Source organism: Haemaphysalis longicornis, unplaced genomic scaffold, assembly GCF_048455015.1.
Source record: "Haemaphysalis longicornis isolate Haplotype H1 unplaced genomic scaffold, Haemaphysalis longicornis Haplotype H1 scaffold_3, whole genome shotgun sequence".
Classification (NCBI taxonomy): Eukaryota; Metazoa; Arthropoda; class Arachnida; order Ixodida; family Ixodidae; genus Haemaphysalis; species Haemaphysalis longicornis.
The window spans coordinates 130359350-130387316 of record NW_027526335.1 but is presented as its reverse complement, the minus strand read 5'-3'; the positions used below and the strand labels follow the sequence as shown (position 1 = coordinate 130387316).

The following is a 27967-nucleotide window of genomic DNA, read 5'->3' as shown; positions in this document are numbered from 1 at the left end:
GGCGCATGTTACAGGCGACAACATGGCAGAAGCGTGGTATGCCGATTACGGAGATATCGAAAATGCCCAGCCAATGATAACGTCGGATGTCAAGCATGTTGTTTCACAAAACCGAAACGGAAACTGATTTGGATTATAATCTTGTACATCGTCTGATCACAGTACATCTCGTATGGACGTCACTGCTTTAGTTGGTGCTGCCGCCGCAGGCCGTGCATGGTAGTTCGTCTTCTTTCGGGCTTTATAAAATAGATACCACCTGATCGACCGCATAAACAAAGAAAAGTATGTTTATTTAAGCCAGTCTACGCAGGGAAAGTAAAAACAGGAGCTTGACAAATTCACTTCAGTGTAAGTTATAGGACCAATAAGGCGACGTTAGGACCAACAGTGAAATGGTTAAAAAGGCGAGATATTTTCGGCTCAGTGCCGATAGATATACTGCTTTCTGCCAATTATAATTAGTAATATCGTTTCTCTTGTGTGCGAGAAATCTAGGGATTCCATATTACCACAGGCATATTAGGTCAGTAAGGCTTGTTGTTGGGCTAGTTGGTATCGGTAGATGGTTGGAAAAGCGCTTATTTTGTAACACAACGGACAAACGTAGAGCGAAGAAAGCCAGACAGAACGAATGAGGCGCTACTAACAACTGAAGTTTATTCAACAAAGAAGACGGAAATACATAGATGATCCACCACTTATGCCAACACTGTGCGCATGCGTCAAATGTCTTTGTTTCTTTGTACCGGAGATCCTCCTCTTCTTTCTCCAGCAAGGTAATGGAAGGGGAGCTCACGCACTCTCCTTCTATCCCCGATGTCATGCAAAATGCCTCCCAAATTTCTCTGGTTATTTTATCATTTGATTTGAACAGTACCTCGGTATCATTGAATGCCGGAGCGAATTTGACTGCCGAAGCGCTTTTACAATCGAAGCAGTGCAATGCGAGATTACCCGAAATGGTCTTCTGCTCACATAGCGCGCGGTGCTCCTTGAGCCGCTCATTAAGTCAACGCCCTGTTTGCCCTATATATGCCCTCGTGCACGAAAGCGGGATTTTTGTAGACAACACCCATGCAACAGTCAACAAACTTGCGAATGTGCGCTACACCACCACTGCGCTCACCATTAATTCCTCTGCTCTGGCTACCTATCTTTTTATCGACCACATTGCACAACTTCGAAAGTTTCTGCGGAGCGGAAAAAACCACCGGAACCTCGTGTCTCGCGGCAACTTTTTTAACCGATGAGACAATCCATGAATGTACTGAATCACCACAGGACGTTTGTCCTGTTTTTTCCGCTTGACCTGCCTTCCTTTAATATCTACCGAAAGGATCGTTTCCGCCACAGAACCTATCAAAGATTGTGGGTAGCCGCTATTTCTGAGCCTCGCAGCTTGATTATCTAGGCTTTCCGCAATAGCATGGAAACAAGACTTCTTTGTGTTAGACAAGCTTTGGCTATACCACGCTTTACCAGCTTGCTGTGTGCCGAATCAAAGGCAAAAGCTGCTTCTCACCCCTGGTATGATAGCACCAACACGTGTGTCTTAGTTCAATATTTAACTTCAAATCTAAGTACTGAAGGACGTTATTTGCCGGCAACTCAAAGGTAAAGTCTAGCCCTTCATGTGCCGCTTTAAACTTTCCCAAGATGTCCTGTACGATACTTTCATTGACGCTTCCGGGAACCATACACACCAAGAAATCATCAACGTATCTAAAACATTTCACTATGCCAAAGCTATCAAGGCTTTTTTCTAGCTCTCGGTCTCCCCGAGCCAAATAAATGTCACATAGGACGGGGGCAATGCAGGAGCCGATGCTTATTCCTTCTCTCTGGGCAAATACCGTCCCCCCAAATTCGATGTATAAGGACTCGAGGTACATGCTCAGAAGACCGAGGAAATCTCTGGTACTCATTCCACATTCATTTTGGAACTTAACACATCCATAAGCATCAATGACTTGCTCAACCGCTTCCAAAGCTGAGGCATGCGGTGCGCTGTAGAAAAGGTCCGACACATCCACAGAGAAGCACGACACAGGCCTCGAGTCCTTCAGGAAATGCACCACCTCGTCGGACTTCTTGATTAAGAACGGGTCTTCTACTGGAAGTCTTGCCAACTGTCTTTGCAGAAACTTGGCCAAAGCATTCTGCCACGTTCCCTTGTCTACGACTATAGTTCTGAAGGGCTGTAGCTCTTTGTGTGTTTTAATGCTGAAGAACGGTTTCAGGCACAGGCCTTTTCTTCCTTTAATGACCTTCGCCACGTCTTCCAATCCAACATCATCACATAACTTGACTGCTTCCTCTTCAACGCCTTTAGTTGCCGCTCGGTGACTTCACTTGCTTCATCAAAGTTTTTTGTGAATGCTTCGAGTGCTTTGGCTTGAAACTGGCTTTCTTCCAGAACGGCAAACGAGCGCGCAATGTGAGCAGAAGAGCATTTCGGGTAATCTCGCATTGCACTGCTTCGACTGTAAAAGCGCTTCGGCAGTCAAATGCGCTCCGGCATTCAATGATACCGAGGTATTCTTCAAATCTAATGATAAAATAACCAGAGAAATTTGGGAGGCATTTTGCATGACATCGGGAATAGGAGAGTGCGTGAGCTCCCCTTCCATTACCTTGCTAGAGAAAGAAAAGGAGTATCTCCGGTACAAATAAACAAAGAAATTTGACGCATGCGCACAGTGTGGGCATAAGTGGTGGATCATCTATATATTTCCGTCTTCTTTGTTGAATAAAGTTCAGTTGTTAGTAGCGCCTCATTCGTTCTGTCTGGTTTTCTTCGCTCTACGTTTGTCCGTTGTGTTACAAAATAAGCGCTTTTCCAACCATGTAGGTCAGTAACATGTTTTCCTGTGGAGCGGAGCGTAAGGTTCTTCATGAACATGCCCTAAAGTCTATTAGGAGCATCATTTAAGGCGAAATTATTATTTTTCTTAAATTAATAAGCCCACTGCGACGAGCATTCGGCCACGTCCCCCGCCCCGTGTCCCCAGCCTGTGAGCAGCCGATCAGACCAGCCGCTACAAGCCGAGACGAGACCAACAGAAGATGCCGCGCCCCCCGCCCTCTCGCCCTACGTGGTTCGAGTACCTCAGGCGGTTCGTCTCTGCCTTCAAGACCATAGAGTTTCATACAATATTATTGTATGAAACTATATGATCAAGACATCGCTGTTGTGGGGCCAGGCAAAATCAAGGACATCATCGTAATATTTGGTGGCAGGCACATCACTGTATGTTTTCAGCGCATTGCTCAGCCATCGCAATCCTCTCCTTGCCCTGGCCTCGACTGGGATGGTCATCTTCGACCAGGGGGGTGATATTACGGGACTCAGATGGGCAATACCCTGCAGTGCCTTGACCCAAGAACGACGACGACGACGACAAAGTGGCTGGCGCGCACCTTTTGACGGTCAATACTGGCAATACTATCATTCGGGGCTTCTGAGACAGGGTTCAGCAGCCGGGATGTTTGCTTAGCTCTCCCGAGCGTTATTGAAAATACTGAGCGATTTTCCATATAATTTGCAATATGAACTCTCACTTTGAATTTTTTATTTTTTCCCTAATTTATCAATTCTTAATGGTTACCAACAATATAAAATTATCTTTATACAGTGCCCCGCAATTAGATAAGAGACTTTTTTTTCTCCAACCTCTGTTGTTTGACCATACCCTACCATACCCTACCATACCATGTGCCAGGAACAACAACACCAGCACCTTTTGCGAGCTCTGTAGTGGCCGCCATGTATGTACATAATGCAAATAGATCGTTCATCATTCTCAACCATAGCTCGCCTCATCTGTTCTGCCGGTACGTAATAATATGTTTAGAACAGGACATATCGGATTTTAACGCATAAGCATAGGTGTTTATATGCAAATACCTTTTTTGGGCAAGAAAGTTTGCCTGGAAGGTGTCGAAACATATGTACGCTTCGAGAACGTCATGATAATTTTATATTGCAGTTATTTTTCATTTTGCAATTATGGTACCAGTGAACAAAAAATTCCCCCGCATTTCCCGAGGGGGAGAATGTGAAAGTGCGAATGCACGGTTGTCGGCCCGCTTGCGGCGCTTGCGCTCGGCCCCCGCAGCCCACCGCCTCGCCGCCTTCTCTTCCATCTCTTCCATCGGGTTTGTAGTATCACGTGTACACCACGCAGTTATCAAGCCGCTATAACGCCGCTGAGTCGCCAACGCACGCCGCTGACGACGTAGTTTGAATGCGTTAAAGATATAAGGCGCGTCTAACACTGATATCACCGTCGCGTCCGTGGCTTGGTCGGTAGAGCGTCGCGCTGCGGCCGCAAAGTCCTCGGATCGAAACCTGGCGCCGGATGCTGTTTCTTTTTCAAATATAGAGGAGCACTGCGGACGCCAACGCCGCCGGCGGTGGATGGTTTGGGGTCGCTTATAAAGTGCATTAGCACTTAAAAATAAAGAAACATTGGCTCATAATTAACGTCACGTACGACCGCGACAAGGAATAGCATCAAGACCTCACACTTCACTTACGTCAGGTCCGACACAAGTCGTCGTGATTTCGCCGCTTGTCGTTCAGCTATATTAGAAACGCAGCTTCACGCGAGAAGCACATTGTTACGAATCGACCGGCCGCCGTAGTTTCCCGCATCACTCCTCAGCTGTGCGGCGAAGCCACTGCGTGCGCCTTTGAAAACAGGCACCATCGTGTCGGTGAATCATACTTTCACGTCTCGACAAGCCTGGGCCAGACGCTTCGATTTCGGCGCGTTTCAAACTTCGGCAGCCGAGACTTGTTCAAGGACACAGGGGCCCCGCGATCGCAGCGAAGTCCTCTCTCCCCTCTCTCGTACTCAACGTGCGCCGAGGCTACCGACTGCTTACGAACCCTGGAAAGAGCGTTGTGTGTGTCTGTGAAGTGCGTAGCGTGCGCAAAATGTAAAGGGAGGGCTGTTTTGACCGTTACCGCTTTTGGGTATAAATAGAGCCGCCCAAGCGCTGTAACCCATTCCTGTTTTAGCAGCGAATCAGCCTCTGCTCGAGTCCTGTAGTGTTACCTCGCCCGTCGGGGCATTGTTCTTTGGCTTCGGCTCCCCTCTCGCTATGAAGTAAGCAGTTACGTTAGCCTACGGCTTCTGCTTTTCTTCACGGCTGCAACAGCGGCTGGCCGCTCGCTACACCACGCTACCACACGTATGCCGGAGGCGACATAGCTCGGCTCGGGTCGGCCCACCCGGTCGCAACAACCGGTGTCAGCGCTGGGATGACACGGTTGCAACAACATCCAGAGGATGCGGTATCGGAAACGCCCGCGTGACGGAACGTACCGTATTTATTCGAATATAAGACGAGGTTTTTTTCCAGAATCCGTAGTCTCAAAGTCATACCCCGCCTTATATTCGAAGCTTAGAAATATACTTTTTCTTTTTTTGACTCTCCAAACTGCACCCTCGCCTTATAATCGTGACCGCCTTATAATTAAAGAAATACGGTATACTTCGAACTATTGTTGAATTATTGAGGAGCAGCGTAGTAGTGAGCATTAAAACAAGGGTGTAGTACACGTACCCCGCAAACTCCAACCACACAGTGTCAACAAGGCCACTAGAATTCGAACTGCCAGGGCGCGAATCGTCAGAATGCGAAAACCATTAAAGCGCGTGGCCAGAACTGCAGATGTCTGTCTTGTCCATTTTTGCACCGTGGTGCGCAGAAAACGTGAGCGCTTCGGGATTTTGTGATACTCTGGACAGACGAGGTTCGAGGTTGTTATGAATCTTCACAAAATCTATATTGCTCTGGCTTGCGGTCATCTTGTTCAGGGCAAAAAAGTGCGAGTCAGTAGACTTACATCCTGTCTTTAAATAAAGGAGATAAAAGGTGGGCGCTCTCAGCAAGAACGCTACAGCCTAGATGCCGCCGCTATTTTGACGGCAGGCACTGCCAACACCGTAGGCGCAACGTAGACAGATTCGCAACAGCTATTTGGACGGCGTTCGCTATCAACGCCAGTGCCACCGCTACTCCTCGACGCCACCCTTTCGAGTGGGCCATATACGCACGCCAATTTAGTCTAAATCCGACCGTTTGTTCTTCGACCCCCCCCCCCCCCCACCCCCCCCCCCCCCGGACCTCCCCCTTATGTTCGAATGGTTTTTTGCAGCGCTTTCCCCGAAGCACTTTTAAATGCTACGTTCTCCTCTCAGCTCGGAAGTCCAATTCATTCTCATTTTCCAAATAGCTAAGCCCCACGGCGTGGTGCGCCGGCCGACTTCGCCGCTGGCGTCGTCGTCGTCTTCCCCGGAGAGCAGTGCACAACAGTCGTCCCGCGGCGGCAGCAGCAGCAGCAGCTTTACGGGGTGGCCCGCGCACGCGGATGACCCCCGGCGCGCACGGTGAAGGATCGCCTTCGGTTCAGCCCGAACAATAATTAGGGCCAGCGGCGGCGGGGCGTACGGTAGGCGGTCGCGGATTATCACGGGAGCCCGCGACCCTCCCGCCGCCGCCGACGACCTCCGCCGCCCAGTTCTACGGAGGAGCCCGACGATCGCCGCCGCGCATGCATGGCCCGGGTCACACACCCGTCGCGCTCTTCTCCCCCCACCCCTGCCCTCGCGTCGATACGCTCCGACGTATACATGAGTACGAAACTACGGTCTGCCTGCTTCCTTGTCCGGGACAGCATGATTAAACTGGCAGACCAAATTATTAAGCGTTCGCAAAAGCCCTCAGAGAGAGCCCTTCGTTGCGAGCGTACGCGCGCGTTCGTGGGGCTCGTGGGTAGCGAACATTGCGCATTGTACGTGCTTGCTTTGTATTTTTCGTTTCCATGTTACAGAACTTGAGCTGTTACGTATACTGCAAAATCGCTAGGGAATACTTTCAACTTCTCTGCGCATCTTCAACTTACGCCGGTAACTCGTAGGGCTGTGGTGTTTAGCCACCGAACTGTTGGTGACGTTCGTCAACTTTAACCCGTTGGCGAACGTCAACGGGTTAAAGTTGACGAGAAAAAAAAAAAAACCGCAGACGACGATGGACCTCAATCCGCTCCTCACGTTGTGAGGTGTGCGCGACACGGCACTTACCCTCGCGGGGACAGGTGCTTGTGGTTCCTCTCCTCAAAATGGGATGGGGGCAGGACGTCAGTGTAAACCTGAATAAATATCGCGAGCTTTTTAACAGAGGAGCTGTTAAAAGGGTCCCTGAGAAGGTTTTCAAATTGATTTTGTTTGTGTTAAAAATCTACTCTCGAGTTCTTTAGAGGCAAGTCCAAAAAATAGTAAGCATATTTGCTCATGCTAACAAAAGTTATTTGCTCCTACAAGGCCGAACTATTTGTTGGCTAGGCGGCTCGCGATGACATAGAAGCCAGACCTCGACCGAGGCGAAGCACGCATTTCATGGTTGGCCGTCTGAATTCGCCTGCATGTCCACGATTTTTGAGGCGCCGTCGTTACCATGGTTACTTCAGCAAGCGGGTCACATATGCACGGGACGACGACGCTCTTCTTGTGTGTGTGTGCGTGGGGGGGGGGGGGGGGGGGGGGCGTGCGTGTGCGTGTGTGCGCGCGTGCGCGCGCGCCATCGTCCCGATCCTTACGGATTTGGAACAGGAGGTACTGAGTTAACCGTGATTGCGGGAGTCGACTGTACATGGGCGAGAGCTACCGTGAACGGTAACTTACCGGCACAGGTTTAAATGGGAAACCATGCACATGCAGCGACGGCGACAAGCGACCTGAAAAACGTAACTCAATGGGTACAGGAAACAAGGTAGAGCGGGCGGCAGCGACGACCGAAAAATTGTTTGCACAGGCCGCCGGGGGCCGTGTTATGACGGGCCGTCCCTCGCTTTTTGCCGGCCAGCACCCACAAGCGAGCGACAGCGACGACCGGCAACGACAGAATGCATTGGAGGCAGTGTATTAATTTTTTTCGCTTGTCGCTGTCGCCCACACTACCTCTTTGTTGTACCCATTGAGTTACGTTTCTCGCGTCGCTTGTCGCCGTAGCTGCGCGGTTACCTCTTTAGTAAACCGTTGCCACATTGCTCCCTGCGCTGGCGAAGTGTACCCTCCCGTCTTGATTACAGCAAATGCGCTGCTCTCGGCGCTTCATGCTTAGTGCAGTATTCCTAGTTGATATTGTTTGTTACCTTATTCTTGATAAATGATGCTGAGGAGCAAGACACATGGAAATCTTTTTTTTTTTTTTTTAGACGACGCTGGGTGAGCTCGTCTGCCTCGAACCGTGCAGATGCGTTTACGAACTCGCAAAGCTCTCTTACGCCTTTATAATTGTGTTTGGAAAGGTCATATGGGTTACTGCATAATTGTTAGGATATATTACTCATTTTATTCCGAAATATTTAGCGGAGGCGTGAACTGTGGTTAACGCGTTATGTGGTGGTAATTCTTAGCACTAGATGGCGGCATCGACATCATGTTTGCTTTTTGAAGTTCTACAGGAGATGCCAACGACTGTTTTTAAAAGTATATTACTTTATTGTGACAGTCTGGTCCAAGTCCAAGATTGAAGCTATTTCAAGCGTAAGCGAACATTTCTGAGCAACAAACTTTTGTGTCATTTGTTTTGAGACCAAATCGCCAGATGTCGCTACGTGCATTACAGAAGCCGGTAACCCGGAATGCGGAAGCCGCCAACGCAGTGCTAAAACATGTCCTTTCGTTTTCAGTAGCAAACAAAAACTCTTGTTTCTGGTAACACAGTATTCGGTAAAGTGGACAGAGGACACGGCAACACGGTTCGCTCAGAACGCCGAGCGCATCCAGCCACATTTTCCTACGATCATAACTCGACGGGAAGCACTCAAAAGAAACTCCTTGGCAGGAGTTGTAGTTGCCGCAACCACGGACTGCGCATGCTGTTTACCTCATAACAGAAACATTGATGCTACGCTCGAAACAGTGAGTCACTGAAGAAAGTGCAGATAATCGCTCCGGGTACAGCACCCAAGGAAACCGAAATGAAACCGATGAAACTCTTGTGCCAGAAACGGAGCGCTGATCGCTCGCGCCGCGCTCGTCGTTTCTCCGGCGCTCACTGTATCCTTCCGCCAATAACAGGCTGTGTGTCGAGCTGGGTGTCTAATCTAAATTAGATTTCTGTAAAATGCTTATTGTGCCCACTCATCACAACCTGTTGCATATGAGCGAATTCTGAATAGAATTTCTGATGAGTTGTTATTAAATTTATCTCTATTAGCTTTCTTTAAAATTCTTATTGAGTATAGTCGTAATATCCTGTAGCCTTTGAGTCAGGTATTTCTGGCAAGTTTTAACAGAGTAGCTTTGTAGGGGCTCGTACTAACTCCAGTAACCCGTAACTGTCCGTAACCTGTCCGTAACCCCATGCGCTACTGCTCCCAAGTGCTCCCAAGACGAAGTGATGGGACATCCATCGAGCGGTCTCTGTTGATGCGGCAGGGCAGGCGGCGCAATAGCACCCCTCATATATGCCCATATAAACTACCAGACCTCCGTGGGTGGGCTATAGAAACGCAATACAGAGCCTATTGAAACTCAACATGATGAAGGCAATAAGGTGCTTGCTGCGTGTTCGTAATAAGATGTTTATGGCCTGTCTAATGACCACAGTTCACACATAAGGAGTTCGATCGACCCTGAGAAAGGCAATACTCAAGGCAACAAAATGCATGTTGCATTTTTGTAATAAAAAGTTTATTGATTTTATATTGGCCGCAGTGTTTAAGAAGGGAGATTAGGTTCACTCTATAGAAAGACAATATGAAGTGTATTAAAACTCAGTGTCGCGAAGGAAATAAAATGTTGGTTGAGTTCGTGCAATAACAAGTTTGTTGACTATCTAACGAACACAGTATATGAGCGATGAGTTTAAATGGACTTTTTAGTGACTCTATACAAACACAATAGGGGGTCTATTAAAACTCAACGTCCATTTTCATGAGGGTTGTTAGGAGATGACAGACCGTCGCTGCCTTCTCTGACAGACTATTGAATCATTGTGATTCCTGGATCAAGTGACCATGACCGGATACGCTGGTACATCGCTTGCTGAGAAATCAATTTGCACACTTTATTGCCATTACCATTCTTGAGCTCTTCCGGTAGTTTTTTTTTTTGTGTGTGGGTTTGTGTCTGTGTAACCGTTTTTTTTTTTTTTCAGTACCTGTATAACTGTTTTTGCCGGTATCTGTCTAACCACTTTCCCGCAGTAGGGTGTCAGTTTCGCCTTCAAGCTCGGGAAGTTTTTAAGGCGAACATCTCTTTGTTTCGTGGAACGTTGTGAGGTAAAGTGTTCAATACAACAAAAAATGGTGGTGCACAAAAAGGCAGCGCCGGAGGAGGCCTCCGAGAAATGGCGACGGACCACAGAAGGTTCTGAACGCACCATCTTTACGTCACCGCGTGGGCTCAGAGCTTCATTGCACATCGCTATGGGTGACAACGCACCAGGCCCCAGTCGCAAGCGGGGAAGACCGAGAAAGCACGCCACGGCGGGAGAGGCCAGAGCAATTTACAATGCCTCTGGTCTCAGCCGCCTTCGGGAGTAAGCGGATATGAATGAAGCTGCGGCAGCGGCCCGACGAGAGCATCTTAAAAAGAAAGAACGTTCAGCAGCCGATAAACAGAAGTTCCAACTCGGCTTTTGCCTTCGCATTCTTGGAAACTTAGTTTTAAGCATCCCCTGTAATTTTTCTAGTATAGATAAGACGTAAACCCCGTAAGCGACCAAACTGTGCTTCTCTGGCGGTTCTTTATGTATTTAAATATACGATGTTGGAGGACTGGCTAAAAGCAAGCACGTTGACTTGACACAAGTGAACATCAAAATAGCCGTGGGATGTAAGTTTTGCTTGCATGCTATTCCGACGTCAGTTTTGTTGGGGGCGAAAGCATCGATTCGGCCCTGAATCAGAGCGTGGGTATCTTTGCCGGAGGAAAGAAATGAAGATGGGAGTTTACTCAGGTTTCCATCAACGAGGCAGTACTCGCGAGAGTCTAAATTAGCGCGTAGCTTTTCATTGCGCCCCAAAAGCGCCCCTTGCAGTCATGTAGCGAAATGGTAGCCTAAATATGTCGTGCGACGAACTGATGTGCGCGTTTGCGTGTGCGTTCATTTTCGTGGGCGCATATGCTTTTATATTTCCAGCAAGCTTGTATATATTTCTCCTTGTAGGACTTGGATGCTAAGAAGGCACAATCACGTGGTACCCTTCACGTGTGTTCTTTTGTGTTTGCGCTCCTGCGAGTGTTGTTCGCACTGTATCCCGTAGCACTATCTAAAAACACGTTAAAGCAGTTACTCAAATGAATGCAGTTGAAGAAATTTTGAGTTACGAGAAAAGAGTGCGATGCCGGCTCTTCGAAGACCACTTATGCGTGGCAGCAAACTTTAAATGAAGAATTACCCCAAACGAGCGGAGGAGAGCTGACATGCAATAAAGGGCATCTGAACAAAAAGCATAAAGTTGATTGAAGCGGACGATTATATTGTTGAATGATATAAAAAGGTCATTGCACAAAGAATAAGCCGATCGCGTGACACCGGCAGTTAGTTGGAGGGCTTCGACGTTGTCCTCGCAATTTGGTCCACACTGTGCCTCAGGATTGTCCGTTGAAACTGCCCTCTTACCTCGTTTTATACTTACTGCAAATAGCCCCCTCCCCCTTTCCTAACTATTTCTCACCCGCGACCTGCAGAAGACATCGCGCCAGCTACAATGAATCACACAGGGCAGGAAGTGCAACTTCAATCGAGCCGTTCCCTTAGTTACGAACCGCTTACGTAATTACTGGCGAGCACCACCAGAAGTTTTGGTTAATGGCCGCCCCTACATCGAATCCACTCCTCCCGGAATGCGCACCGCTGCTAGGCCCAATTCGCTGCATCCACGGCTGCAAGGATGCGCCAGACGACCGCCATATATACATAAATCTCCAGCCGAATTGTTCCCCAGGCGCGTCTGCGTTTGTTCGGCGTATACACGACCCGAACACATTCACACAACGCGGGCTGTTAAACGCGCCCGCCTCAGGCCGCGACCCCGAATGATGTTGTCCTCCGCCATTCTTTCTGTCCTTCGCTCGCCTGTTGGACCTCTTTTGGTTGTTGCTCGCACGTCCCTTTACCTGCTCGACCTTTTGTTTGTTTATTCGATACAAAAGGAGTCTGCAGCCGGCGGCCATGCGTCGTCCTTTCGTATGGCCCCTGATCACCGCTTCCACGCGCGTTATAGGCTCGCTTGCCCAACGGCGGACAAAGGCGCATGCCTCGTAGGCGTAATTATTGCAGCGAGCTCGAATGAGAGCCGCCGGTCGGCGTTGCAGCCCCCTCCGTTCCCCTGCACCCTACACCCCCTGTCCTCTGCAATTCCAAGTTGGTTTTTTTTTTTTCTTTCTTCTCCGCTGCTTTCTTCGGTAACAGTGGAAGCCGGCTCGTTTCAATCGGCGATTCAGCCTGCCGCTGGGTCTTGCAGCGGTCGTGATTAATGTCCGACCCGGCCATCCAGGCGGGTGCGGCCGCTCTCCGCGTTCCAGCAGTCATCCCTTTAACCTCCGGCGAGCTTCTCCTGCGCCGATGTTGTAAAGCACGGAGGCGGCAGCTCCTATAAAGCATCCCGGCCTGCCGTATCAGCCGGACTTCATCTCAAAATGCCACCACATTACGCCTTTGTAGTGCCGCATTCACGGCAACGGATAGCCTCCGGTACATACGCGAGCGGGTGCGTGAAAGGTTGCGGGCGCTGATAGCAGAACTGGGCCACTGCAACGACGGTTATGTCGTCGGCTTTTCGTGCGATGAATCTGTAGCTCCGGACTATGCAATATACGAAACTAGCAACGTAAGAAGAACTGCGGTGGACAGAGGATTCCTATGACCGCATGCTTTATTGGAGAACCTGACTGTACCCATCAGTTCCGCCCATCAAAAACTAGGATGTTAAAGAACAGAAGGCAGTAGCTGCCTCACGCAGCGCGTTACGGAACGAAACAGCTTGGTCGAATGGTGTTTGGTGTCTTCTCACTAATGACAAAATGCTCCTTAAATGTGGTGTTTCCGGTAGGATAAGTTCAAAGAACTGTAAATTCGGCGAAGCGTGGCTTTCGAATTTGCGGATTGCATTTATCGGCGATAGGGCGAGTATCAATAGCAGAGTAGGGAAGTTACATGCATGCCCAAAGGTCAACTATATGCCGTAGCGAAGCCTTATGGTGAGGGTGCGAGGCTTGGGCATTTACGCCCATATAATGTGGAGTGATTGGTGGCTTGAATAGGGCCGATATGATGCGTTGTGATGCACAAAACGAATGAACTAGTCTCCGAGCGGTGTAATCACCAACCGTATACGTGAACAAGTGCCTTTGGGCATAATTCAAACTCCGCGCGGCGCAAGTAGTGCATTGCCTGGAATATTTTTAACATGGCACGAGCCATTTTCTGTTGTTTTTTTGGAGTTAATATGCTTATAATTTACTACAGCGACGACAAACAAACTACGTGAGAAAAGCCAGACGATATCACGCATTCGCAGAAATCTCCTTTCATAACGCCCATGCCCGTTGGCATCCGGGTCCGTCGCTTAGGCGTAGTGATACCGTACATGAGCTATTGCTTGTTTCCGAGTATATCTATGAGTAAATAGCAATTAGCATGAGTTGGCTATTAGCAACATAAGCTGTGAGCTAGTATGAGCAATAATACAAAAATTGCAATAATTTGTTGGATAAGTCCATGAACTTGCCATTTAGTTATCTGTTATGTCTAGCGTCAATGACGTTAACCACGGTGCCATGGCGCAGGCCAATATTCCGGTGCAGTCACAAGAATAGGAGCATGTACCTTTAGGAAAGCTTAGTGATTCCAAAAAACTCCAGCAATATTTGCGAAATTGCAACATTTACGGGTCTGAGTTACTATTACTGGGCCCCGAAGAACACAAGAATCCCAAAATATTCGAGGAATATTACATAAACTAACATCCCTAGCTTACAGCACTACTGTAAAATGCGTCACGCGCGGATCATTTGCCATCTCTAATTTAAATTCGTTTTCTTGATGGGCAGGGCCTATGCCTTGCAGCAAACAAATGCAGGAGTACAAAGTTTTTTTTTTCTTCATTCAAAACCTCAAGGTGTGCTCACTTTTAGCTAAATTTAGCCGTAAAAATTTGTTTTCTGATTGGCTGCGTTACCGCGGGGCGTGGTCCCGTCGCGTCGACGGAACGGAAACGTAGAGCTCGGCTTCCCGTCGCTGTCACGCCGTCTTCGGCGAGAAATCGCCCGAGAAACCGTCGCCCATGACCGAAGACGGTGACGTGACGGAGACGTGACGGAGACGTGACGGTGTGAAAAACGGCTGTGTGAATGAGGTTTTACAAGGCGGGTCTGGCCGTCCAGTCGACAGATGGTCAACATTGTCTACCACAGCTTATCAGGGGAGGATTCGTGGACTTGAGATGGCGCATTACTTGAACCCACGGACAAACTTGGCCACCAAATACTTTTACGAAGAATGCTGTTGCATTCTGCCCCTCTCTGATGTCATTGTTATCAACACTGCTGGATGAAGATCTATGGCCTATTTACAGAGGTTCCAGTGCCGGAATATTTACTCAAGATTGTTATGTTTATCTTCATGCGTGAGATGGGTTTGATTGTTTCGAAAAGAGTTTTGAAGTACACAATTGAAGTGTGAACAGAAAAATTGATTACGGGCCTCACTGTGATTGCGGACAAACCAAATATGCATTTGACACATCTGTATTTAACCGTCAATGTAACCAGTTTTCATTGCTAACTAGTGTGCATGTTCACATGATTAAGGCATCCAAAGTTTGATCAAAGTACGGTCGCAGGTAATGCTTGGCTTGCGGTTCAAGCGGAAGTATACCTGAAAGTTTGAACTCCCTCTTTCTAAAAATAGCCCAATTCCACCACGAGTTCTTATGGTCATAAACTACGAAACATGTGTGTGTGTGTGTGTGTGTGTGTGAGAGAGAGAGAGAGAGAGAGGGAGAGAGAGAGAGAGAGAGAGAGAGAGAGAGAGAGAGAGAGAGAGAGAGAGAGAGAGAGAGAGAGAGAGAGAGAGAGAGAGAGAGAGAGAGAGAGAGCTCTTTATTAGAAGAAAGCAGAGAGGTCTGCAGGCATGTATTCGCCTAGATGCTACTCTGCGGGGATGGGGTGCAGGGAATAAAGGCAGTAAAGGAAGCAGGGCGAAAGAGAGGGGAAAAAAGGAAGTAAAAAATAATACAACATGGAGTGTTCCGTGGGTCACGTAAAAGTCCAGGTGGTCTCACAGGATGACGACGCATAGTTCTACATTGTCTCTGTGACGCCGATGTCGTGTAAATAATCAAACAGTGCATCTAACACTTTTCGCTGGGATGATGGTGATGACCATTCTCCAAGAAGAGCTTTCAATGATAAAAGTCTGTTGTTGAAGCACTCGATCTTCTTGGCGAGGTGGTTCCTTTCCTGGTTGTACGCCGGACACTCTAATAAAATGTGTTTAACAGTTTCTGGCGAACCACAGTTATCACAGTAAGGGTTTATGGTTTGACCGAGGCGATGTCGGTAGGAGTTCGTACGAAACATGACAGTATAAGGAAAGCATAAAAAGCATGCCTGCTAGTTTGCTTGCTTGCGGAGAGTGCCCGCAAGCCACCTACACATACGGAATACCTAAAGAAAGATCCTAACCTTCAATATAGGTAAACCCAGCTGCTACTTGGTTGCGCAGTTTTTTTTTTTTTTCAATTTCGTATCTGATCTTACCAATCGATATATGTATACCCTCCTGGTAAAACGGTGAGGCAGAACAATATAACCACGGAAAATTGTCACCCACTGGTACTGTCTGGCTTTCGAAAGGAAAGATGCAGTTGCTGTCCTGTCCTACCCTCTCCATCTCTTTCCGCCAAGCCAGTCGTATCACACGGCGTAAATAGGAACAAATGCGCTTGGTGTTAAGAGATGTATGTAATGTGGTGCGGCGCAGGCCCTTGCAAGAACTGTAAAGCCTGCTTTTGTGCACATCGTGCCCGTTCTATGTGGTGGTATTGGAGCTGGTCAGGACAGCCCCGGTGCCCGGAACTTGTGTTTGTAGGTCACGACGAAGTACTGCCGGAACGTTTGCCCCTTCCCCGCCGTGTCGGCGTCAAAAGCTGGCCCCAAACGCCATAAAGAAGCTACGCCACCCTGCATCCTTGCCTACCCCTTCACCCCCCCTCTCCGTTCCCTGCATGGCTGACATACGACGGTAGTTTCTAGACGCCTCACATCGAAAAGCTAGAGCCGGAAAGCATTAGGCGTTTTTTTACCTAAAGGGTGTTCGTCAAACGCGACCATGGCCGGCGTGGGGTTCACTGGAACGGTCGACAGGGTTGCTTGCGGTGCACCGTTGTCTCCGATGCGTCAGGACCTATTTCTGCAAACTTTCGCGTCAAGTTTGGGCATCGGTACAGCCTTTGGAATTCGTCGAGACAGATTGGCGTTGGCTCGCCGTCTACTATCGATGACGAGGCGTTCGAAGAATGACGCTTGCAACATCCCTCCCCTTGGCGGCGAAGCGGTATCGTCGCCTTTTGCGTCGAAAAAAAAAAAGCGCGTACTGGGTGAACTTATATTCGCACTGTTTTGTGCACTAGACGGAAACCAACACACCCAGGACAACTTGGCTGCGCGTTCATTTTTTTTTTTCTTTCCAACACCGAAGTGATGGCGTCTAACGGGAACAGAAGAAAAGCCTGCGGAAAGGGGGGGGGGGGGGGGGGCAGCAATGGGCTAAAACGCGATTTCGAAATCGTCGGTTACCCATGCGGTTCTTGTCGCCGTCGGGGCAAACACATTAACTGAGTGGTAAGGTACCGTCTTTTTGCGCATCTCCTGAAGAGTATAACGAGCTACGTCGACGTCGGCGCGGGAACACGCCTTTAAAAATCTGCAGAAATACAGAGAATTGTCTATACGCATAGCATTCTTATGCCGCTTAACCTGAGTGCGAGTTTCTTACAGCCATTTTATTTGTTTTTCTAGATCTGTACAACCAATCATCTCCATTATAACGATCATTTATCTCTATTATACGACCAATTATCTCTATTATAACCATCACAGGTGGAACGTTTGTTAAATCTGCATTATTGTGGAAATGCAGGGTGTTACACGGTTTTGGCTGAGGGTGCACTCGGCAAAGAAGGCCACGAATTAAAAACCGTAAGGACGTGCCTGGTAATTTTTCTTCGCTACCAAATTGCGTGGTATGCCCTGAACTCGTTACGAATTTGTTCAGCCTAACGTGGCCGTCCCATGTATTCATTCATTCATCAGCGTATGTATAATCACTGCAGGAGAATGGCCTCCCCCGACATGGGAGGTTTCAGCCAACTATACCAGGATGACCAAATGTTAGGCAAATTTTGGCCAATTTTTTAGGATGGCCAAATTTTGTTCTAATGCTGGTGTGCTATTTTTTTCCCAGAAATCCTTCCTTATCAGGTTGCACTATATGCTGTTCAGTTTCACTGCTGACGGATGCTTCTATTGACCAGACAGCACTCCATAACAGGGGGATACGTCAAGCGCAATGACATGCGTTATTGGTTGGGAGTGTGGAGGGTCGTAAACGCTGAATGGGCACACCCTTCTCTCCATGAAACCTGATGGAAACCAACTACGCTCCGACGCGTACCGCAAATGCGCGTTTCGAGAGCATATGGGTAAAAGCATCACTTTACTCGTTAAAAGTACACGCATTTCTCCGTTCCGATTGTTTTCTACTAATCTGTCCTCAAAATCAGGGCTTTTTGTATTCCAGCTAATTTCCCGAACTGGAGGAAGTCTCCCTACCAGGCGGGTGCCCAGACATCAACACTTAAGGTTTAGTCCGCCTCCAGGCTCTTCGATCTTCCTCCATCTAATTGTAAGCCACTAACCAAAACAGTCTTAATTTTCGTGCGCTTTCAGGGCATCGCAGCTATAACTGGCTTCGGAGTTAACATCTACGACGCAGAAACCAAACGAAAAATAGCGTGTCTTGGTGTCACTTGGAGGACGACAGAGACCGCAATAAGCTGTCGCAGAGTATCTGACTGTAACACACTTCATAGGTAAAATGGGGTCTAATGATATAAGGCAAAACACACATTTAAAATTAACATTGCTTTTGCAGATCGAAGGAAGGGAGCAGCTCTACTAAGCAAGTAAGCATAGTCGGGGAAACTGTTTTACAGCAGGCCACGGCTAAATACGGCCTGAGTGGTGGCTTTGTTCCTGTGTAACACCTGGGCAGTTAAGACGATGCTTCCGATGCAAAAATTACGCTTTATTTAGCCTATGCAGGCTGCATCACCAGCGAATCTTGTGTTTATTATGACTCTATTATCAGTAAATAAACTTACCACGCCTCGCTATATCGAGTTTTGAAAAGCAGCCTACAAAGCCGTTCAACCGCTTTTCTCTCCTTTAAGGCTGTATAACTGTACGAACAGGCCGCAGTTTCTGGCATTTTTTTGGCCAAGACACCCCTGCACTGTAGAACACAATAATCACCATCAAGTTGAAATCGGCGTGTTCGGCATGTTGCCAAACACGCGAGAACTGGTCGGAAGGAGCTTTTTCACCCGAATATAAAATATTTGTTAAGTTATAACTTTAGTGACCGATATCACGACTTACTTACAACAATGTCCCCCGAGTTGAACGGGCAGCACGCTGGTTGCATTTTTACAAGAGTGCCAATACGAAGGACAACTATGCTCAGGGCCTACATGGCGCTCGTTGAATTGGCCCCCTGAGGTATTACAAGCCTCCAAAGCCTTCCACATCGGCGATTGGCTTGGAAGCTGCAGAAAATCGGCTGCATATCGCGTACAGCACGCTACAATACAGACGTCCGTTCGGTGAAACAGCGTTGCGCTCACTGCGGCTTGCTGCAGCGACCAAGGCGGCAGCTGCCGTGGCACTTGGGCGCCCAAGGGCCGCTTGCCTGTCGTCACTGGCGTTATTTCGGTGACACTACGTCCGCTGCCGTCCTGCTGCTCCCATACCTGCAGCGGCGCCCTCTCTGGGCAGCTCACCGAACCATCGGCGAGCGTCGATTTGTCGCGCCCCGTGGTCGCGCCTATTTGTCGCGTACCGCGGCCCGCGCGTACTTTTTATTTACTTTTTTCCCCATCGCGTGGCCCCCCCACGTTCGGCCCGTGCGAGCAAGGCCCTCAAAAACATCCACGGGCGCTTCCGCGTGTTCGATCCGCGGGTTGTAACACCGCCCGACGAGCCGGCAGTGTGCGCTGACCGGCGTCGATAAATACCCGAGTCAGCGACTCTCTCTTTTTCCCTTTTCTCGTTCATGTTTCGTCGGGTTATTCACGCTTTTGACTCGGGCGAGTTTTGCGGCTCCTCGTTGAAGCGGGCCAGTCCTTGGGCTTCGTCGGGAGGGCGATGACGCAAAAAGAGCCCGCGGCTTCTACTCCGGCGCGCTAGGGAAACTGGAAGAAGGCGTGACCGGCTGACGAGTTCGTGCTCCCAGCGACGACGCCCGGTGCCAAGCTGACAGACGCGACTTTGCCGCCGAGCTCCCGGGGACGGTATCTCGTGCCGGCCAGCCGACTGACAGGTCTCGCACGTGTCTCGGTTAGTGCGTTCGATTTCTCCCGCCAGCGTCGATTTTAAAACGTGTCGAAGAGGTGCTTGTCGCTTACCCCAGCGTGAGTCCACCCGGACAAGCGCGCTCTGTGAAACCGAATGCAGCGGCGCCTCGAAGTAGCGTGGATTCTGTGACTTTTCGAACCGCGCGTTCGAAGTTCTGTCAAGTTGACACTTTCTCTGTAATTGATACACCCGGCTTGTGGTTTAAGTGTCGGGCATTCCAAGTTCTGTGTAGAAGAGGTGCCCTTCGTCTCGCAAGCCGCCACGCCAGGAGCAGCACTTGAAGAACGAAGACGGATAGACGATCTTTGTGTTCGTCTTTCGTGGCGGGAACACACGCAGCTTGTGGCCTGGTCCTTCGAAGCCCTGCGGTGACTTGCCTCCTCCGGTGCAGTGTGGGAAAGTGTGAAAAGCCGGTCATCGCTGGGAAAAGGGCGGGAAAAAGACACGCGCCCCGTGTACTGGGCTATATACTCTCGTAAGTACTGATTCTCTTGATAAGCTGCGTCTCCCGCACTTTGTTTGCGCTGTACTTGTTTTCGGACCAAAAAACAGCCGATAGCTAATTTTTCTTCATGGTATTTTTTTTCCTTTCTTCCCTCGGCTGCCTATTAATGGGGCAATACCGTCGGCTTTCCTTGAACTCTCGCAAGGATGCGCTACGACAGTGTGCGTCCCTGATGAGAGAGAGAGAGAGAGAGAGAGAGAGAGAGAGAGAGAGAGAGAGAGAGAGAGAGAGAGAGAGAGAGAGAGAGAGAGAGATTGGAGAGGGGAAGGGGTATTTTGCAACTTGCGAGAAATTTATTTTAAATCAGGAATGTTGTGGCGGCATTCCAACGAACAGATGATCATTGATGCGTTGAAGAGATCTGGTGCCGGGTCGCCTTATTCATGAATATGTTTGAATTGCTTGTTGGCGCACTTTAGGGAAGGTTTTTCAAATGGTTAACGTTGTCGTATTGATTTTATTTTAGTTTAGCTCAATTTTATTTGAGTTTCTCCAGAATCTCGCACTGCATTTTAACAATCAGCCATTACCTTTTAGAACTGCCAATGTAGTCGCTACCACTATTGCTTCTCGTATGAATAATTCTGCCGATAATCAAAGAATTAGCACCACATTTATGCGCATGTCACGCGACCACCACAAAGGGAAATCAAGGAAACTAATTATATTGGTGCGCAAGCCAGCGGGATTATCTCGCGAGCACACCAGACCAATGCCTCCCATAATAAAATTAGAACAAACGTTGGAATAGGTACAGTGATGGTACTGTACATTCCCATAAATATTCTCTTCCGTTTTCATCACATTTAGAATTCGCGAAACGCTGATGTCAATGCAAGGACACTTGAATCAACATCGCCTTAACTAACGCCTCTGCTCAACAAGCACGCTTACATCGTTCAATAAAACACAAGATAGAACAGGTTTTATGAGTTTCGTCTAACTGAATCCTCTATGAAGCACTCCAATGCAACGTATATTTTTGATAGAGTAGCGGTATGTCTTGCTGATAATCTTTCACAATTAAGAGCTTTTAACAAACTTGGTGCAATCTTCTACCCGCATTGTAAGCTTTAGTAGGAGCACTTTTTTACAGCCAGTATCACATCCAAGAAAGATTAGCTCTTATCCGCCTATTTTATAAGGTTCTCAGTCAGGAGTTAACCTGGAAGTTGGAATCCATGTGCCAGAAGGGTCATTATGGGTGAAAATGTAGGCGTAAAGACAACTTCGCGTGCCAAGTTGTATAGTTCAGATGTATTACAACAAACACAGCAGGTCTAGTTCCCTACAGAACATAGCATACCCTACACGTCCTACTATGCTGCATTTGAATGGCAGTACTTGGCTTTCCTTTATTAATTTGCATGCAGATAATAACCGCTGAACGCATGTTTTTGCCTATTGCTGGGTATTTGAGTACTCCGAGGGTGATGCAGGGGAGCGCTGGAACGTTTTAGCAACGAAATAACATTATACAGGAGCATTTACGCAACACGTAAGTCCACAAAATGCGGAAATAATGTTACTCACCTTAATTAGACGGAATTTTGGCAGAAGGTTGTAATGCGCGTATTATAATGGCTGCGGTCATTACTATTGGCAGGCAGTTTCATTCAAATGACAATGTTTGAATGGATAAATAAAAACAGAAGTTCATACAGCAATTTAAAATAAATAAATAGTCAACAATTAGATCTAACACTAGCTAAAATGCAACTAAATTGTTTATATAGATCAAGGTGGTCGATTTTTTTCAATTGGACTTTAGCGTGCTATTTTACGGCGTAACAAAAAAACGAGGTTAATTTGAAATGAGTTTCGGTGTTGCAGCGCTGAATGCACGTCACATAAAACACGCGCGGCAATTCGTACCAGTTTTAACGCGTTAATTAGAGAATCAAAGTCGGCCTTGAATACAGCTGCAAATCGAAGTAAATTTCAGTTCTGTAAGCAAAACAAACACATAGCTGATGTAAACTAAACTTCCCCATTTTAACAAGAAACTGCTTTGAGCTCGACCTGTCGTAACGAGTTTGTGGTTAAACGTACTTTTGACGAACGACGTAGTTTCCTATTCGCATGAGCTGATGCCTCGCCGTTGTTAATGCATTGTTTTCCCGAGCCTTCTGTAGCATTTTTTTCTATCGTGTTGCATTCTTTTTCACCTCGACACCGCGCTAAACCTTTGTTTCAAAATTCACAGTGATTTTGTTCTTACCTTTATATCTTGCATTTTTATTCTATTCTTCTTGCACAATAGTAACGTGTGAATACCTGAACTCAGTACGTTCTTGCCACACCGGATTGATCTCTCAATCCCGTAGCATTGAATAATAAATAAAAAATAAAATAAATAGTTCACCTGCACTCGCGCCTGCCAAGTATTTTTGTAAAACCCATTTTACTGATTTAGTAGACATTGCGCCTACCGCAGACAGGTGCTTTCAAGTCAAGAACATTCCCGGCATCGGCGTGCGCGCTTAACGAGCTGCCAAGGAGGAAAAGTGCGCCTGCTTAGGCGTGGTCGCGAACTTAAGCCTGCCCGTCCAATCTTTGTTGTGCGCTCTGTTTCTTTCCAGGCACTTACCTATATGCCCCCAGTTTCGTTAGCATTCACTTCTTTCCCTGTGGCATGCAAAGCGTGCAGTGAATAATAATACCCAGCCGCTTTATCGACTTTTCAAGAACGCCAGCGAACAACCCTACTGTTCGGTTGCACCGACGCATCATTCTTTTGAAAAATACACGATCGGGCATTGGATGTTTATTGTGGGCTATTCGCGGTGCCAGTGAGCTCTCCCAAGGCCGAATACTTCGCGCTGTCGGACCTGATTTACATTCAACGAGCAGGCCGTTATGCACATTTCTTTTTCTATAGGCTGCCCCGTGGATTTCCACGAGGGAAGAAGATACGACTCATAAACTCTGACCGAATGAGTTCTAACGCCGTTATCGGCTTTTCATAGTCCTGCAGCGCCAAGCAAGGCCAAACAGCTTTTGCATTGAAACTGGTTTTCAACCTCGCGTGGCGTGTTTTATTTCTAACTTGTTGCTCGGTTTATAGCTGGAAGTGTAAATAATTTATCGGAAACTCTTGAATAGAGAAGGTTAACTCTGACAGTCATGTATGCTTTGTAGTAGTGAAAAATATTCATCAGCGAGCGTTATAGACGGTGCCGTCGAATTGCATCCACATAAAGTTTATTCCTCTTCCTACAGAACCAGCCGGATATCGTTATGTCAATGGCGAACTATGCGGGGCCAAGAGCAGATCCCTGTGGTTCACCATAATTTGTGCTGTCACGTAAGGAAATAAAATATTTGTTTTCTACAAGAGAAACAACTGCATAAGTAGCTGCGTCAATTGCCACCAATACCACCGCTCCTTAATGAGCCCAATAGTGCGGAATTACAGACGGTAAGATGTTTTTTTTTCTGCAAAAATACCAGTGTCTAATTTTATTTCTAGTTCTTTTGTTCTCACAATAATGTGTGGCTTAGAGATTAAAAATGAGGGCAAAGTATTTCGGTATATATTTTATGCATTAACAGACTGTCTTGTTAATCGACGCCGTATTCCCAGTCTTGAAGCTTCAGGGGGTGGATAACATTTATTTAGCGATATTATCATAATAATAGAAGTCATGGTTACCAACTCCAGGATTTGGCTTCGTTGATGATGGCAAGGTCAATTTCCTGGCGAGGTTTTGAACTGAGACAAATTGAGGGTGAAATAACTAATATTGATAATATTGATTGATTGATTGATTGATTGATGTGGTTGACTGTAGGGTTTAACGCGCCGACACGACGCAGGCGCTGAGGGCTCCGGAGTAATTTCGGCCACCTCGGGATGCTTAACGTGCGCCGAAATCTCGTACACACGGCGTTTTTTCTTTTCGCCTCCATCAGAAACGCGGCCGCCGGGAGAAATCACTGATATGGCCTCAAAAATTGTATTGGGAGGGATTATTTCCTTTCCCTGCGAGGAGTCACTTGATCAGCACCTTTTTGCCGCTATGTGCGGGAAGTCACCAGGAGTCACTGAGGCGTGTGTCCCTTAAAAGCCCGAGGATCAGGAGCAAAATGTCTTTCCTGGTGATCCAACGGCCTAAAGGGAAAAAATGACATTATCCCAAGAGGCATGCGGAGCGGCTCTCCTTCGAAGTTCTTTGAGCATAGCTAACCTCCCCGTCGCATGCTCTCGGCAGTCCATAAGAAAATGTCCGATGTCACCTGTAACACAACACGCTGCGCACAGAGGTGAGGAGATAAGATTCAGCTTATGAAGCCACGCCAGTGTCCGCGCTGAGTTGGTCCGGATGCGGAACAGTAAGGATGCCTCTGTCCTCTTCATACCACGCAAGGATAGGTCCATCCGTTAATAAACATCATCATCATCACCACCACCACCGACATCCTTTTCCGGCTGACTCTCGTCGTCCCAAACTATTTTCCGCACTTGTTTCATATCCCCCTTTATCACTACCAGGTTTTTACCGGGAAGTTTTTGGCTACAACTTGCCGTGTTCTTTTGGTACATACCGCACAAATCTTCAGGTGCTTCAGGGCAGACATGGGCAGTAGCTCTAGGGCACCCGTTGTCAACGTATGTGGTAGTGGCACTGATTATTGACACAGTAAGGGGGTACATTAGACGTCGCACACGGCTGTCTGATCATCGCTCTGGACTGCTAATAGGCCTCCTGCGTTATTAGCCAGGCTAGTAGCTGCACATAGCAACAACTTGCCACAGACCTATACGGTGACCAGGAGGCTCTTTAAAACGTGATGCGGCATCGAATGGCCGTTGATATTCCAGGCGTAAAGAATAGCTGAAATTTTCCGTCACAGGTACTTGGGCTACTGACATTGGTTTACCTTTTCGGTTAATGCAGTGACCGCAACCATACCGTATAAACCGGATTATAGGTCGACCCGGTATATAGGTCGACCCCCTACCTTGAGGTGGGAAAAGTTGACAAAAAAATAATTCGGCACAGAAGCGCACTCACAATGTCTATATTTATTTTCGACGCCCGTCCGTCACTGCCACTCACTATGCCTGCCGAAGTCACTCGTCCGAGCTCTCAGAGTCGTCCGAGGATGACTGCTTCGCACTGTCATCTTCCATGCCATCAGGCGCGTTGCTGATGGAGCACTTCCTGAACGCTCGTGTAACCATGTCGTCGGGCAGCGACCGCCCAGAGAAGGACACCCAGCTTGACACGGTCGCAACCGGTCCGTATAGGTCTTTTTGTTGTCGCCGGCTATCCACTCATTGTACAGTTCGTGGAGCCGGTCCGCGCATGGCCTCCGGAGCGATCGTGAGCGAAGTTCCCGGACGAAGTTCCCGGACAAAGTCCGCCACTTTGTTCTCCAACTCGGGGTGCACCGCTTGACGTCCACGGAACGATCGGTTTCGGGGGTTGCACGTGCACAGCTTAGCTTTCTGGCTCCGCCAGTACCGCACACTTTTCTCCGAAACGCCTAACTGGCGTTGCGCCGCCATATTCCCATTCTGCTCGGTGACTCAATCGCCGTCACCCTAAACACCGCGGTGAACTGGCGTCGACTGCCGCCACTCATCTCGGAACAGAGACGTACAGAAATGTACGCACGCACGCACAATAGACGAGTAAAAGACGAAAAACTAGAGAAAAGCGAAATCAAATAAAGGCCTGATAGTGCGAGACAGCAGTCCGACAAGATTGGCGATGGCGACGGACTACGTTAGCACATTGTTGCCAGACAACGATGTACATTCTGCCAATGACCGCTATATAAGACGAGGGGAGACTTTTGTGCGGATTTTTTTGAAAAAAAACTCGACCTATATTCCGGTTTATACGGTACTTACAGCTCTGCAAGTATTAGCGCGCAAGGAAGGGAGGCGCTCATACGCTTCCTCCGAACAACGGATATGCTCGGAGGACCGTAGTGACGCTGACTGCGCTTGAGGCTGTACAGTGAGTTACGGGCAATACGGCAAGACAACATTGCACCCTTGACATGAAAGCTGCATAAACACACGCAGCTGGTCAGCACCTACAGCTGCTTGAAACAAGGATGCCCTTTGAGTTCACTGCTGTTCGTACTTCACATTGCGAATCTAAAGAGGAATATTGGTTTTCGGGAAGCCGGTCATGATTAACTTATCAAGAGGATATCAAGAGAAACTATATACAAAAACTTCAAGTGTGGTACTTCTGTATTCGAAGCTAGAACAAGCTGTTCAAGAACGGTAAATCTTTGTAAGAAAGTACACCCACGCGAATTAAAGATGTGGCTGCGCGGGTTTTACCCGATCTACAGGTGCGATTACGTATTACTGGAATCGGTAAAAAAACATAATATGCTTCCTATGGGCCTTAGACAACTTGAATTGCTTTACATCTATCAAATGTACGGAGATTCACGGAATGTTTTTGTTGACAGCTCGGTAACAACATCCTCGCCTGCGGCTGCAGTTGTTATGCCAGGGGAAGGAGTCCTCTGCCGTTTCAAAATTACCTACACGACGTCGTCCGCGGCAGCAGAACTGGTCGGTTTAAGCGAAGACGGTTGTGCACTATTTCTCACAAAATTCCGCAACGCTGGAATTTCTGTTGCGACTGTAAATAAGTGCTGCAGATTATAAGCAGCTGACCTGTGATGTTGCCATCTTATTCAAGAAGTCCTGCGAAAAGGGCCGCACGGTGCTGCTTCTGTGTCTACCAAGTCACTGTAGCATCACAGGACACGAATTGACATATACAGATGAACAACAGGCACATCACAATGGAAATATCGTAGGTGTACCTATCACAAGAGAAAACACTAATGGCATACTCTGTTCTGTACGCAAGCAGGCTGTCACTTTGCATTGGTCCGACATGAACAATTGGCACTAGCATTCCCACAGTCTATATTCCGAGCAGAAGTTGTGACTCCCTTGTCTACTCCTCAGAACTCAACAGGCTTTGCTGCATAGGCTTCGGCTTAATGCACCAACTCAAAATTACCTATTAATACGCGATAAAAGCCCATACTGTCTTCTGTGTCCTTGACCAAAAACAATAGACTTTTGGCTCAGTTCTTCCCTGCAGTATAATAGTTAGCAAAATGACCTTGATTTAGACACTCCTGAGCAGATTTTTGTGTACATGAGCTGACGCTGGGCAACAAAATTGTTCTGCAAAAGCGCTACTGTATATCTAAGCGAAACATGCCTCAATTGAAGGATCTAGGTTACGGACATACATATACTGCGTATTATTCGTCCTTATTTTATTTCTTTAAATTGATCGATGCTTCCGATGTGGTGTGCGTTGCTCTATGGTAGTCGCTGTGTGTGCCCTCTTGCATGCTACATTTCTGGCGGTGTGTTTACAAGTACAAGAGAGAGGTACAAGAGATCGGTATGTTTTTCTAGTTAACAGGACTATATCCAGACGGCGGCCTCATTAAAGTACTTTTCGGTTGCTTCCTTATGGTTATAGCCATAAGCAAGCAAGCGAAAAGTACTTTATTGAGACCGGGTCTGCTATTTGCACATATATGTGCAAATAGCAGATTCGCCTTTGTTCCTGCATGCTGTCGTCTGCTGCGGAAGGAACAGACGATACTGACGTACCGGTGCCGTGTTCACGGTGGTGTGCAACTGTGTACCCTTGAACCGACTCGGAAGCGCGAAATAAAAAAAAAAAGCGGGGATTGAGGATAAAAGAAAAATAAAGAAAAAAATTGGCGCAGCTGGCACTAGTTGTGCAAGGCTGGAGAGAGAGAGAGAGAGAGATAGAGAGAGAGAGAG

At 47.8% G+C, this 27967-nt stretch overlaps 1 protein-coding gene across 7 annotated transcripts in view; it reads left to right on the top strand.

The window, feature by feature from the left end:
* The window catches only part of LOC144175082 (uncharacterized), a 793144-nt gene that overhangs the window by 268867 nt on the left and 496310 nt on the right, over positions 1-27967 (top strand). Inside the window, exon 1 of one of the 7 annotated variants that reach the window (XM_077704131.1) lies at positions 19423-20142. The exons of the other annotated variants lie outside the window; for them this stretch is intronic. The gene's annotated coding sequence lies outside the window, so the exon portion shown is untranslated. Of the gene's footprint in view, positions 1-19422; positions 20143-27967 lie in introns of those variants that run through there. 7 annotated transcript variants of the gene reach the window in all.